Source organism: Oncorhynchus gorbuscha, linkage group LG03, assembly GCF_021184085.1.
Source record: "Oncorhynchus gorbuscha isolate QuinsamMale2020 ecotype Even-year linkage group LG03, OgorEven_v1.0, whole genome shotgun sequence".
Lineage (NCBI taxonomy): Eukaryota > Metazoa > Chordata > Actinopteri > Salmoniformes > Salmonidae > Oncorhynchus > Oncorhynchus gorbuscha.
This window is the reverse complement of record NC_060175.1, coordinates 30,075,944-30,091,324: the sequence shown is the minus strand read 5'-3', so window position 1 is coordinate 30,091,324 and position 15,381 is coordinate 30,075,944. Positions and strand designations below refer to the sequence as shown.

The following is a 15,381-nucleotide window of genomic DNA, read 5'->3' as shown; positions in this document are numbered from 1 at the left end:
TAACCACAGTGGGCGTTATCATTCAAAACGTTGGTTACAGATTTTGTAAGTAAGTTGCAATAAAGAATGGGGTCTTATTAAAAGTTCCAAGTGCACTGCATGTCTGTCTGCCAGGGCACTTTTGCACACTGAATCGTCTCTTGTCAGGATTTGTAGTGAATGTGAGCAGCAATTTGAATTTGGCTTACAGCATGCTTGGTAATGTAACAGACCAGATTTCTGACTTTACAGGAATGTGCTTTGTTTGGCCGTGACTCAATAAATCATCCTCATTATCCAGCAGCCATGTTGAATGAGCCATTCCATGAAACATCATCTGCCCGGCACATTTCCCTGAGAACACGTTTGAATGCGTGTTCTCTGTGACTCTGGCCTGTTGGATTTCATATGAAATATCCAACAGCTCATCCACTGGATTCATCCATGTGATCTCACATCTGGAATGTGTAAGCTACATTATTGGAGGGTGGCAAGGCAATGGAGTTGTGCTCTGCTTTGTCCCCAGATAGAGGTTTCCTGTGGTCAACTTGCAGGAAGGTGATATGAAAGACCCAAAGCCTCTGATTACAACACTGTTTGCCTCCTAAATGGTACAATATTCCCTACATAGATCCATATGTGTCCTGGTCAACAGTAGTGGACTATATATAGAGAATAGGGAGCCATTTGGGACGTAATTCAAGTCTCTCTGCCCAGCTCCATCACGTCAGATTACACATAACTAATGTATATTTCATTCTTTCTCTGCTCTTTTATTATTAGTGTGTGTCTTTCTCAACCTGGAGCTGCTGTGCTGTTACATAAGGCTGTGTGAAACGCAAAGGGACCAGAGTTATTTATAGACGGGGTTTGTTCTTGATGTGCAGAAGGCACTGTGTCTGTGTTGACACCTTTTAGCACATCATCTTTGATATTCATCATCACTAGGTTTGCAGTAGATGTGGTCATAAAGAGCCTTTTGATCAGTTTTGTTTCTCTATGCGAGGAGCCTGTTTGCCTCCCAATATGGCACCTTATTCCTTATATAGTACCTTATTGCTTATATAGTACACTGCTTTTGACCCCATTTAAAAGTAGTCCACTATATAGGGAATAGGGTGCCATTTGGGACGTATTCCCTGTTTGTTAGGCTGCACATCGAGGACTGATATGATCTCTGGATCAGTTGGCGACATGCCGACACACATCCTTATGAGGAATGTCACAATGACAAAACCAAGTAGGGGTGGTGTGCACTCATTCCAGGTTTTTTCTTTATTTGTACTATTTTCTACATTGTAGAATAATAGTGAAGACATCAAAGCTATGAAATAACACACATGGAATCATGTAGTGACCAACAAAAGTGTTAAACAAATCTAAATATATTTGAGATTCTTCAAAGTAGCCACCCTTGGTCTTGATGACAGCTTTGCAAACTCTTGGCATTCTCTCAACCAGCTTTATGAGGTAGTCACCTGGAATGCATGTCAATTAACATGTGTGCCATGATAAAAGTTAGTTTGTGGAATTCCTTTCCTTAATGCGTTTGAGCCAATCAATTGTGTTGTGACAAGGTAGGTGTAGTATACTGAAGACAGCCCTCTTTGGTAAAAGACCAAGTCCGTATTATGGCAAGAACAGCTGAAATAAGCAAAGAGAAATGACAGTCCATTACTCTAAGACATGGTCAGTCAATCCTGAAAATGTCAAGACCTGTGTGAATCAGGCCTTCATGGTCGAATTGTTGCAAAGAAACCACTGAAGGACACCAATAAGATGAGACTTGCTTGGGCCAAGAAACATGGTCAATGGACATTAGACCGGTGGCAATCTGACCTTTGGTCTGGTTAATCCAAATTTGAGATTTTTGGTTCCAACCGCCGTGTCTTTGTGAGACGCAGACTAGGTGAATGGACGATCTCTGCATGTGTGGTTCCCACCATGAAGCATGTAGGAGGTGTGGGGGTTCTTTGCTGGTGACACTGTAATTTTATTTAGAATTCAAGGCACACAAACAGCCTGGCTACCACAGCATTCTGCAGCAATACTCCATCCCATCTGGTTTGCGCTTAGTTCCACTCATTTGTTTTTCAACAGGACAGTGACCCAAAACACACCTCCAGGCTCTGTAAGGGCTATTTGACCAAAGAGAGCGATGGAGTGCTGCATCAGATGACCTGGCCTCCAGTCACCCGACCTCAACCAAATTGGTTTGGGATGAGTTGGACCGCAGAGTGACGGAAAAGCAGCCAACAAGTGCTCAGCATACAGTGGGGCAAAACAGTATTTAGTCAGCCACCAATTGTGCAAGTTCTCCCACTTAAAAAGATGAGAGTCATATGGTCAGATGAAACTCCCACTAAATACTAAATACTTTTTTGCCCCACTGTATGTATGGAATGTCTGTGGCAGAATGAAAAGGGAAGGGTCGTCTGTCAGAGCACAGTGGTCTGGTAATCAAGGCCAAAGCATTCCTTTTAAGAAGATTAAACAGCCTCTGGTTTCTACCCCGCCTACCCCACCGTTAATACCAGTGTCTCTCTGCGGTTACTGTGCTTTTAAAACAACAGGCCTGCTAATCCAGCCCACAAGCATTCACATAGTATAGATTATTACTTGCAGATGTGAGGAAAGCACTGGTTCTCCCTCCCTCCTCCACCCCTCCCCCTCTCCTGCCTCAATCATCCTGGTCAACAGTGTACAAGCGAAGGGAATGTTTTTGTATAGGTGTGTGCCATGACCTAATGGGTGGAAGGAAGGGTGGGGTGGGAGAGCAGTGCATTATGGGGAGTTCTCAGATATACACTAATTTCTGGGAGAAAGTCCCTTCTTTCTTTGGTTCTATATTTGGTGGCATATACAAACGATAAATCATTGGTAGTCGTATAAACCACATTTAGAACTCTTTAAGATCACCTCTGATATCACAGTACAAGTCTTCAACTGACAAAAAGTAGCCGTTTTGGCATATTTGCACATTTTGCGGCATGAATAAGGAAAAAAGCTTAAACATTGGGAAAGCAGGTACAGTAAAAGCAAAAATGCCTTTTTCAATACATTTCTTAAGGCATCAACTGAGTGATATAATTTGATTGTCACAGGAAAGGGGGACCATTTTCTGACCAAACACAAATGTTATATAAACAGATATTGGAAAATGTAAGTGTGTATATAGTAGTCTAAAACCTTGTGACTCAAGTAGAGTTTTAGGAACAATAGCTGTGTTACACTAAGGCAAGCAGTTTTTGGGATGTGTGACCGACCGTTGAGCCCCACAGTATTTTAGGCCTGATATATGACTGCTTGCTCAGAAACAAGCGATTTGATCTAGTGGACTTGGTGCACACACACATTGCCTGCTCCACTACCTTTTGGATGGTTAGTGTGTGTGTGAGCTTGAGCAGCAGTGTGAGCATCAGTGTGTATGTTTCGGTGGGGGCTAGCTCAACCAGATTACAGGGCATTGAAGCACACTCAATGCCAAGTTGCAAAGTCTTCCATGCAGATGTAACCAGCTGTCTGTCCCTCTGTCAAGGTACTTCTCCCTCACTCTTTCTTGGGCCCTACCCTGACTCATTCACTCCTTCACTCTTTCTTGGGCCCTACCCTGACTCATTCACTCCTTCACACTTTCTTGGGCCCTACCCTGACTCATTCACTCCTTCACGCTTTCTTGGGCCCTACCCTGACTCATTCACTCCTTCACTCTTTCTTGGGCCCTACCCTGACTCATTCACTCCTTCACACTTTCTTGGGCCCTACCCTCACTCATTCACTCCTTCACGCTTTCTTGGGCCCTACCCTGACTCATTCACTCCTTCACTCTTTCTTGGGCCCTACCCTGACTCATTCACTCCTTCACGCTTTCTTGGGCCCTACCCTGACTCATTCACTCCTTCACTCTTTCTTGGGCCCTACCCTGACTCTCACTCCTTCACTCTTTCTTGGGCCCTACCCTGACTCTCACTCCTTCACTCTTTCTTGGGCCCTACCCTGACTCTCACTCCTTCACTCTTTCTTGGGCCCTACCCTGACTCTCACTCCTTCACTCTTTCTTGGGCCCTACCCTGACTCTCACTCCTTCACTCTTTCTTGGGCCCTACCCTGACTCTCACTCCTTCACTCTTTCTTGGGCCCTACCCTGACTCTCACTCCTTCACTCTTTCTTGGGCCCTATCCTGACTTATTCACTCCTTCACTCTTTCTTGGGCCCTACCCTGACTCTCTAACTCCTTTCCCCTTTGACTCTCTCGGACCATCTCTTTCTTGAATGCATATATGTGTGTGTACAAAACAGTAAGAACACCTGCTCTTCCTATGACATAGACCGAACAGGTGAATCCAGGGGAAAGCTCTGATCCCTTATTGATGCCACTTGTTAAATCTACTTCAACCAGTGTCGATTAAGGGGAGGAGACAGGTTAAAGAAGGATTTTTAAGCCTTGAGACAATTGAGACATTGATTGTATATGTGTGTCATTCAAAGGGTGAATGGGCAATACAAAATATTGAAGTGCCTTTTGAAAGAGTTATTGTACTAGGTGCCAGGCGCACCGGTTTGTGTCAAGAACTGCAGCGCTGCTGGGTTTTCACGCTCAACCGTTTTCCGTGTGTATCAAGAATGGTCCACCACCCAACTCAATATTAGGAAGGTGTTCCCAATGTTTGGTATACTCAATGTATATGGAGTGCAGGTAATGTATTACATTTGGTCATAATCATAACGCAGATGCTCTAATTTAATGTAGGTGACAGTCAAAAAGTCATATGGTATCTTGTATTAGCCTTGGGAGAGTGGCAGAAACTGTCAGGAAAGCATTGCTTAATTAAAATACCAAATGGTAAAGAGTGGGGATCAGTGACAACTTGACAAGTCTCTGGTGTTGCTGCAGGAATATAGGTCATAGAAGATGCTTGGGTACTTGATCATGCATTCATTGCCTACAGGGAAGAGTTGCGTTGGTGGCAGTGGGCTGGAGATAGAGGCAGAGCGAGAGACACTCACATTGGTTTACCAGATGGAGAAACTGGTGCTTGATAGCGAGACTGTTCACAATCATGTTGTTTTGTATTTTTTTACAACGGTAGAGAAGCAATCAAAACAGTTTATTATTAATATCATCTCTTTTGCCAGTTACACAGCCGACAGCGCGTCTGAAGTTCCACAACTGGTTTGCACTGTGATATTTCTTCAGGATGTGGATTCTCACAGGAAACGTGTGGAGTGAGGCAAAGCAATGTTCAAGAGCTTAATGAAGTCTTTGGGCTAAATGGAAAACCAGACGTGGAGGGTGTGAAGGTTGCTAACTGGGACCACGTCTTTTTTTGGTCTCTTCCTCTCAGGGTTTTCCTGGACACAGTGGCGCCATGGGTCAACCAGAGGACCACAGCCAGCTAGCTCCTGGTGTCTCGAAGTTGGGTTCCTCGTCAAAGGTCTTGACTTGTCATCACCAAAGTGATTCTTTTGGTCCTTTTTTTGTTTTTAAATTATGCGCTTTTGATCAGAGACGGACGACGGTGTCACCTTTGGTTGATTGATGAGGAGTGAAGGCAGAAGACCCATTAGCTACTGGTAGAGATACATGAGCTTTGTGTTTGAAAGGTAACCATTGGATGTTGTTGTTTCCTCCCCCGCAATAGTCTAAATCTAGCAGGCTCACACTCAGTTGACGTGAATGAGTGTGTCAGGCTGAGGCGAAGTGTACTGGTCATGTCTTCTGATAAGCTGACTGACGGTATACGTAACTGTTGTATTGCATTTCATTTACATTTACATTTAAGTCATTTAGCAGACGCTCTTATCCATTTCCACATCCTTGTGCAATGGTTCTTGGCAGTGATGGTAATTTATTTACATAGACATTCCTATTCAACTGTAATCATCAGAGCCTGGGGTATCGGCAACTTCCGTACCAAATTATTGTCAGCGTAGAATATGCTACATTTATATCAATTTATATTTATATCAATTCTGATGCCAGCAGGCTGCCTACTGCCTCACTTTATGGGAAATGCGCATTCTTCATAAATAGGCCATAGTGACTCATCTATCTGTCTTTGTCAACAGGATTCACACCCTCCATCTTCTCTCATCCCTGGTGATTCAACGCGTTATGATGTGATACTGGAACATCAGTGAGCCAGTGTCTGTGAGAGTGGGATAGAGCATGGGATTGGCCCCCGGAGACAGGAACCATACTCTTATTCCTGAGGCTCCCAGGTCTCTGGCCCCTTAGGGCACACAATACACAGCGAGCAGCTCTGAGGTGAGTGGGCTAAATGATGTGTGTTACTGCTATCTGAAATGAACTGTTAATAACAAGTGTATTACTGGGGGATTACCTTTTTGACGTTGCTTTTAGTGTAGTTGTCGCGATGTTGCACACATGCTCCTATTGGTTAATGTCAACATTCACTTAGCAGTGCATGTCATTGCTCCCTATAGAGAAAATGGTCAATATGAGGACAGGTGATTTGATCAAATCCTTTGTTTTTTTAAATTGGGGTTTAGAAAGTGTGCAGTAGGAGCATTTTCCAGCTAATATTGAGGAGCTTTTCGTAGCTAGCTGATGTTGACCATTAGAATTAGCTAGCCTGACATCTGTGCCGTAACCTTACGTGTGTCCAGCTAATGACTTTCCATTGGTGTCGATTACAACAGTGGGCCATTCCTGAGAGTTGAGTGTCACAATGCTATAAAATAAGATGGATTAGACCCTCCAAGCTCATGTTGATCTGGGAGATTTACTGGCCACTGAGCCCCTCCATTGTGTCTCCATTGAGGCTGGCCTGCACAGGAGAGTGAATGGAGTCTGTCCAGGGTTCCAGGGTCAGTCTGTTGCACGGGAAGAAGAGTGGGGGGCAAAGCAAGGGGCTTCTCTGGACACACAGCCAAGATTAAGTGAAGGATAGAGCTTGGGAGTGGAGAAGGGAACGAAACAGGAGTAATAGAGAGACCATCTGTTGATTTTTATTATTTTCCATTTGAGATTCACCTTGGTGAATTATTCAAGTATTCTTCAAAAGTATGCAGTTTTTTGCTCCCTCTGTCTTTTATTTGCTCTTTTCTTTCTCTTCTCTGGTCTTTAAGGAGTATATTATTGCTCTGTGCGGTTTACACTCTCCCATGTTAATTAATGGACACTATTGATGCCAAACGGCACTATTCTGCTGCAGTTGTAAATGAGATTATTTAAATGCATGCAAGGAGGCTGTCTGGTTGGGGAAATGCTTTTTCATCAGCAAGACGGTCTATTTCTGCCGCCGTGGTAAAATTACTTTTTAATTTCCCTTTGATTTCATATACATCTCTGTGCAGGATTCTGATCCACTCGGCTGTCCATTTGTCTGTGGTTCATTACTATATTTTCAATCCATTCTTGGATATCATGTTAAGTCTTTGGTTTTTATTCAACAGAGGTTTTACTGTATCACCAAATTATTTTAACACTGTTTTTTGTCGCAGTTTTGGAAAAGAGGTAAAACTACTGGACAGAGTCTACTATCCGTCTTCCCTAACAGCAGTAACGGGTGTAAAGGGATATTTTGAAAAATGTCTGTGTTATAGGGCCAATATTTCTGACCAGGTGCACAAACAGAGCTGGCACTTGCAGCCGCACACGCCCACTAACAACTGCTAGCCCCCCAGAATGGCACACATTCCAATGGAGAGAGAGAAGGGGTGGATGACTAATGTTTCTTTACACCATGGTGACTTGATTTTTAAAATTCAAATCTTGGAAATAGTTAACACATTTTCACAGGCCACAAAAATAAAGGAATGTCCCCGGAAATCAGGGACATCTGGTCACCCTATTCACCATCTTCAAAGTCAGCGAGATTAGGAAAAGATAAATGTAGGCAAGGTGACCGAATGTGATATGAATTCAATAGGCTTTAAACACACTTTTTGTCAAGTTGGTTTCTGTAGACATCGGTTAGATCTAGTTCAGTCTGTTGGTAGTCTAATATAAGTTCTCTAACCCTAGGCAAAGATGATACGCTCAAAATATTACCATAAAAGACGAATGAAGGAAAAACTTGCTTGTTATCAGACCTCCGTGACATTATTATTTTCACATCCATATCCCATTAGAGGGTGTCTACTGTATGTGAAACTGTGCCGTGATTCTCCATAGTGGCCGTCCCTGTGGGAGCCCCTGGAGGGTCCCTGTAGCACATGCTACTCCTATTGTGTGGGTGTTCATGAGGATTAACGTCCTATGACAAGTGATCTCACATTCCTCAACTCTCTGGGGATAAGTGTATGTAATGTGTATGCATCTTTGTTTGAGTGTATACTATACACTATGAGGGGGGAGTTGAGGGGTTTGTGGTGTGTGTCTATGTATGCACGTTCGGTAGTGTGTGTCTGAGGATGTATGTATGTATGTGTATATGTATGTATACGTATATATGTGTATACGTATATATGTGTATACGTATATATGTGTATACGTATATATGTGTATACGTATATATGTGTATACGTATATATGTGTATACGTGTATATGTGTATACGTGTATATATGTGTATACGTGTATATATGTGTATACGTGTATATATGTGTATACGTGTATATGTGTATACGTGTATATGTGTATACGTGTATGTGTATACGTGTATATATATATACGTATTGTCGAAGGAACCTGCAAGTAAGCATTTCGTTGGATGGCGTATACTATGTGTATCCTGTACAAATATGACTAATAAAAACTTGAAAGTGTGTGTGTGTGGACACACGCAACGCATACACACAGTATGTACGGTGCTCCCCTTCCAGCTTCCCCCTTCCCTTTGATGTGTGGGGTTTAATGGAGCCCCTCATATTTTAATTAATGAATTTATTCATACTCCCTCCCTAGGCAGGGATTTGAGTACCCCTCTCACCTCCCTCTCTTTCTCAAAATAACCAAACTGGAATCCAACCGACTGAATTGGAAAAAATTAAACCGCATGGTCCTGGCTGGGTTGGGCGCCTAATTGATACAGATATATTTGCAACAAAAGCAAGAGATTTTTAATAAAGCACGTCTTCAAAACAGAAGGACACCCAAAATGTCCCTCTCTGGGGGTGGTCCTCAAAATGTGTGTTTAAGAGTCTAATGCAAAACCTTTTGGCATGTATCCACTATCATTCTCTCTGGAAATTAGCTTATACTTTCCTAAATAAGAGGAATTCTGAAAATCTTATTCTGGATGGTTGACTCTGTGTAAGAACATCTGCTAAGTGAATATATGTATGAAAATAGCTACACAGGGGCATGTAGTCATGTACATGAAATTGTCTAACCCAGGAAGTCAGGCATTCCCCAGGACAGCTGTCCTGGCCCCTTTTACTTTTTTCAATCTTTAGTAATCATCTGCCTTTGGCACGGAGTAAAACCTGTGTGTTTATGTATGCTGATGATTCAACACTATACATGCCAGCTACCATAGCAAGTGAAATCACTGCAACACTTAACAAAGAGCTGCAGTAAGTTTTAGAATGGGTGGCAAGAAATAAGTTAAGTCCTAAATATTTCAAAAACCTAAAGCATTGGACAAATCATTCACTAAACCTCAACTAACCTCAACTAAATCTTGTAATGAATGTGGAATTTTAGCAAGTTGTGAAGACTAAACTGCTTGGTGTAACCTTGGATTGTAGTAAACTTTTATGGTCAAAACATATTGATGCAACGGTAGCTAGACCTCTTCCAGGTCTGTCTAAAACAAAACACTGCTCTTCTTGACATCGCTATCAACAAACCAAGTCCTACAGGCCCTAGTTTTTTTCACACCTGGACTACTGCCTAGTCCTGGTCAAGTGGAACAAAGAAGAACAGAGGCAGATTAGTTGGCCCAGAACAGCACAGCTGGCCCGTAAACTAACATATTAGATTGAGTGCATCGCTACCCGTCTTTGTAAGAGGTTTTGAAAGCACCGAGCTGTCTGTTCAAAAGCCTAGCACACAGCTCAGACACCCATGCATACTCCTCAGCAGAGGTCTCTTCACAGTGCCCAAGTCCAGAACAGACGATGGGAAATGCACAGTACTACATAGAGCCACGACTACATGGAACTCTCTTCCACTTCAAGTATCCCATGCAAGCAGTAAAGTCAGATTTAAATACAGATCAAACTACACCTTATTGAACAGAATTGACTGTGAAGAGACGCACATGCGCACACAAGAGCATAAGCACACACAATCTAAAGCATGCACTATACACACACCTACATTGTAATATTGTTATATTGCTGTATAATGGATTTTACTGTAGATATATTGTACAGTAGTGTGTAATGTGTTGTGTTGTGTGATGTACTGTTTTATTTTTTATATAATCTCCTTAATCTTGTTTGGACCCCAGGATGAGTTGTTGCTGCCCTGGCAGCGAGAGCATGGTTAAATGAATGCTTTTATTGATTAATAAGCTATTTCACAAACGTGAACTTTTGCAACTCTGGAGGAGTAGTGTCGCTGATGGTTAGGGGGTTTGAATGAACAAGACCCAAGATCGGGGTTTCTCCTACTGTAGTGTTCAGGTAGATGTACATACAGTACCCGTCAAAGGTTTGGACAAATGTTGTATTATACCTACTCATTCAAGGGTTTTTCTTTAATCTGACTATTTTCTACATTGTATAATAATAGTGGAGACATCAAAACTATGAAATAACACAACACCAATTCTTCAACGTAGCCACCCTTTGCTTTGACAGCTTTGCACACTCTTAGCGTTCTCTCAACCAGCTTCATGTGGTAGTCACCTGAAATGCATTTCAATTAACAGGTGTCTCTTGTTAAAAGTTCATTTGTGGAATTTCTTTCCTTCTTAATGCATTTGAGCCAATCAGTTGTGTTGTGACAAGTTAGGGGTGGAATGCAGAACATAACCCTATTTGGTAAAAGACCAAGTCCGTATTATAGCAAGAACAGAATAAATAAGTAAAGAGAAATGACAGTCCATCACTACTTTAAGACATAGTCAGTCAATCTGAAAAATTAAGAATTTGAGTTTTTTTCAAGTGCAGTCGCAAAAACCATCAAGAGCTATGATGAAACTGGCTCTCGTGAGGACCGCCACAGGAAAGGAAGATCCAGAGTTACCTCTGCTGTAGAGGATAAGTTCATTTAGAGTTAACTGCTCCTCAGATTGCAGCCCAAATAAATGCTTCAGTGTTCAAGTAACAGACACATCTCAACATCAACTGTTCAGAGGAGACTGTGTGAATCAAGCCTTCATCATTGAATTGCTGCAAAGAAACTATTATTAAAGGACCCCAATAATAAGAAGAGACTTGCTTGGGCCAAGAAACACACGAAATGGACATTAGACTGGTGGAAATCTATCCTTTGGTCTGATAAATGTGTCTTTGTGAGCTGCAGAGTAGGTTGATCTCCGCGTTTGCGGTTCCCACCATGAAGCATGGAGGAGGTGGTGTGGGGGTGCTTTGCAGGTGACACTGTCTGTGATTTATTTAGAATTCAAGGCACACTTAACCAGCATGGCTACCACAGCATTCTGTAGTGCCATCCCATCTGGTTTGCACTTAGTGGGGCTATCATTTGTTTTTCAATAGGACAATGACCCAACACACCTCCAGGCTCTGTAAGGGCTATTTGACCAAGAAGGAGAGTGATGGATGTTTGCATCAGATGACCTGGCCTCCACATTCACTTGACCTCAACCCAATTGAGATAGTTTAGAATGAGTCGGACCGCAGAGTGAAGGAAAAGCCAACAAGTTCTCAGCATATGTGGGAACTCCTTCAAGACTGTTGGAAAAGCATTCCTCGTCAAGCTGGTTGAGAGAATGCCAAGTGTACAAAGCTGTCATCAAGGCAAAGGGTGGCTACTTTGAAGAATCTGAAATATAAAATATATTTAGATTTGTTTAACACTTTTGGTTAATACACGATTCCATGTGTTATTTCATAGTTTTGATGTCTTCACTATTATTCTACATTGTAGAAAATAGTACAAATAAAGAAAAACCCTTGAATGAGTAGGTATAATACAATACAACATTTGACCTGTAGTGTATTTAGATTTTGATCTGAAAAGGACAACTTTTTAAATGTTTTACCAATTTATCTTTTGTTGATAAAAAAAAGGGTATTCACTGAGGATATTCCTCCTCTGAGGAGCGGCCAATGATGTACATCTACCGGATGTGCAACAACTAAGTACTGTCTCTGTGTGAATTAGAGTTAGTGAAAATCTAGCTTTAGGCTGTTCAGCTTGAAACACCCTGTCCTGTTCCTCTGTGAGATGCAGGAAGAGGGCCAATGTATAATTCAGATGGTAGATCTCTAATTGAGGGGGGAGCTGTAAACCCTCATTGATTTTGTCACCAGTGTCTGTGTCCTTGTTGGTCCCTGGGGGGTCTTCATTACACCAGGGCAGATGAGGCTGAACAGGGAGACTAATGTTCACATTGAAATACTTGTCTTGTAAGGTACACTATATATGCAAAAGTATGTGGACACCCCTTAAAATGAGTGGATTCAGCTATTTCAGCCACATCCGTTGCTGACAGGTGTATAAAATTGAGCACACAGCCATGCAATCTCCATAGGAACATTGGCAGTAGAATGGCCTTACTGAGGAGCACAGTGACTTTCAAGTGGCATTCCAACAAGTCAGTTTGTCAAATTTCTGCCCTGCTAGAGCTGTCCCAGTCAACTGTAAGTGCTGTTATTGTGAAGTGGAAACGTCTAGGAGCAACACATGCTCACAGAACGGGACCGCCGAGTGTCCTCGGTTGCAACACTCACTAGCGAGTTCTAAACTGCCTCTGGAAGCAACGTCACCACAACAACTTTGCTGGGAGTTCATGGAATGGGGTTCAATGGCCGAGCAGCCGCACACAAGCCTAAGATCACCATGTACAATGCCAAGTGTCGGCTGGAGTGGTGTAAAGCTCACCGCCATTGAACACTGGAGCAGTGGAAATGCATTCTCTGGAGTGATGAATCACGCTTCACCATCTGGCAGAGGGGAGTCACTGTCTTGTCTTATTTATCAGTTGACTGGCTTGATAACCCCCCCAGGGATGATGTGCCGGATGGGAATCCCACCCCACAATTGGTAACCCCCCAAGCAAAGAAACAGTTCTCTGGTCAGTAGTAGTAGTAAAGGGATGCAGAAGGGAGCTATACTGTAGTACCAGAGAAGTGTAATGATTACACTTTGCAGTTTTATCACACAAATGCACACGTGTTTAGTGCTATACAAACATTATGATGAAACAAAATTTGCAGATGGATGTGTTTTTTTCCCAGTAACGTAATGAAGCAGTTGTGTGTTATTGTTACTGATGTTCATTCTAAGAACTGATGAGTCACCCATTTTGGGGGAAATTTGCTGATATAGGCAGAAATATATTTAATTGTTGATTTCGATGATGAATACCTCGTACGTGGTAAGCTATAGAAATGCCATCGGCGGCTGGTTAATGTGGCTGAACGCTTCAGTAATGATAGTGTTAGCATGGGCTTGTCTGACTCATGGGTTGTGTCTGAACAAGTGTATGGGTAATGGAGCTTATACAGCCAACTTCAGTGACTAGCGTAAGACCCAGAGCCACACTGTGAATGCATCCCATATATAGTGCAATACTGTTATACTTGTCAAATGTAGTGCACTATAAAGAGAATAGGGAGGTATTTGACACGCAGCCTGCATGTTTTAGAGCCACAGTGTTTATTCGCCGCTCAGGCTAGGAACCCTTTAGCTTTACATGGCTAAATGTGTCTTTTCCATTAAGAGGCTATTCACTAGGGGCATCCAGAGTGGCACAGCATCTCAGGTCCTACTTCAGTCTAATCTTCAGCTGATTTATCACCTTATTTACATAACAAAAGGCACATCTCAATAGGTGGTCCTCAAATGACAGTGTGAAGTTTGCACGTGTCTGAAAAACGAGATTTTGCTTAAAACATTTTTGTGTACATTAATGTATTTATATGTCAGATATTGTTTTCTGCCAGGAAAAGTTCAAAAATAGCTGGGGTGTGTCTGTCTCTGCGGTGTGTCTACTGTCTACTCTAACTGTCAACCATTTGCCCTGGGGTAGTGAGACGAACCACAATGCACAGTCGACAGCGAGGACCTTTGAGCATTATGACAACACATGAACCTTTTGAGTTTATAAACGTATTCTAGGTTGCTTCTTTTAACTACAGCGCACACAATGTAAAACATTCCCCATCTGACCACACTATCACCCTCTTCCTCTCCCCCAGAGTCCTCTCTCACCCTGAGAGGTGCTTTAGTCACGGGAGGAGGTTATGTACAGAATTCCACACACCAAGAATGTTGTGAAGGGGGCATGACAATGCCTTTTCCCCCTCTGGAGACTGAAAAGATTTGTCATCGGTCTCCAGATTCTCAAAAAGTTATACAGCTGTACCATCGAGAGCATCCTTAACGGTTGCGTCACCGCCTGATATGGCAACTGCTCCGACTGTAAAGCACGACAGAGGATAGTGCGTACGGCTCAGTACATCACTGGGGCCAAGCTTCCTGCCATCCAGGACCTAAATAAAAATACCAGGCGGTATCAGAGAAAGTCCAAAAAGTTGTCAAAGACTCCAGTCATCCAAGTCATAGACTGATCTCTCTGCTACCACACTTACGGCAAGGGGTACCAGAGCGCCACGTCTAGGTCCAAAAGGCTCCTTAATTAACAGCATGGTCCCCAAGCCATATGACTGCTGAACAATTAATCAAATGGCTACCCGGACTATTTGCATTGACCCTAGTCTTTGTTTTTACACTGCTGCTCTCGTTGTTTATTATCTATGCATAGTCACTTTACTCCTACTTCCATGTACAAATTACCTCGACTAACCTGTACCCACACACATTTACTCAGTACCGGTACCCCCTGTTTATAGCCTCATTATTGTTTTTTTGTTACTTTTTTTTATTTATAAATGTTTTTTGTTTTGTTTGTTTTTTTACTGCATTGTTGGTTAAGGGCTTGTTAGTAAGCAGTTCACGGTAAGGTTCCTGTTGTATTCGGCGCATGTGACAAATCCAATTTGATGAACTTTTCCACCACAGGGAAGGAGATGTATAGAGGGTAGTCTAAGAACAGCCATGCTCGTGGACATTACTTTCCCTCCCCTTTCTAATCCCAACATGCTCCATAGACTGGAAATAAATGCAAAGATTCCAACCCAACCCTGCTGTCTGACAACAGGGCAAAAATAGGGTCACAGTAGAATAAATAGTCTTTTAAAAGAAATGTAATATCTTTATATGGGGGTGGTTTGTCCGTGTGGTATGACCGTTTATGTGAAAGGTAGATTCCAAACATTGAGTGCTGTAGTAGAGTTGCAAATTCCCTATTTGACATAGTTCCTAGGGAGGAAGGGCAGTCATGTGGTTGTGACAGC

At 42.5% G+C, this 15,381-nt stretch overlaps 1 protein-coding gene across 10 annotated transcripts in view; it reads left to right on the top strand.

The window, feature by feature from the left end:
* The window catches only part of LOC124031188 (nck-associated protein 5-like), a 104,049-nt gene that overhangs the window by 32,101 nt on the left and 56,567 nt on the right, over positions 1 to 15,381 (top strand). For 8 of the 10 annotated variants that reach the window (XM_046342134.1, XM_046342135.1, XM_046342141.1 and 5 more), the window contains one exon: positions 6,050 to 6,248. The gene's annotated coding sequence lies outside the window, so the exon portion shown is untranslated. Of the gene's footprint in view, positions 1 to 5,325; positions 5,416 to 5,435; positions 5,585 to 6,049; positions 6,249 to 15,381 lie in introns of those variants that run through there. The other 2 variants (XM_046342132.1, XM_046342133.1) reach the window with 2 other exon arrangements.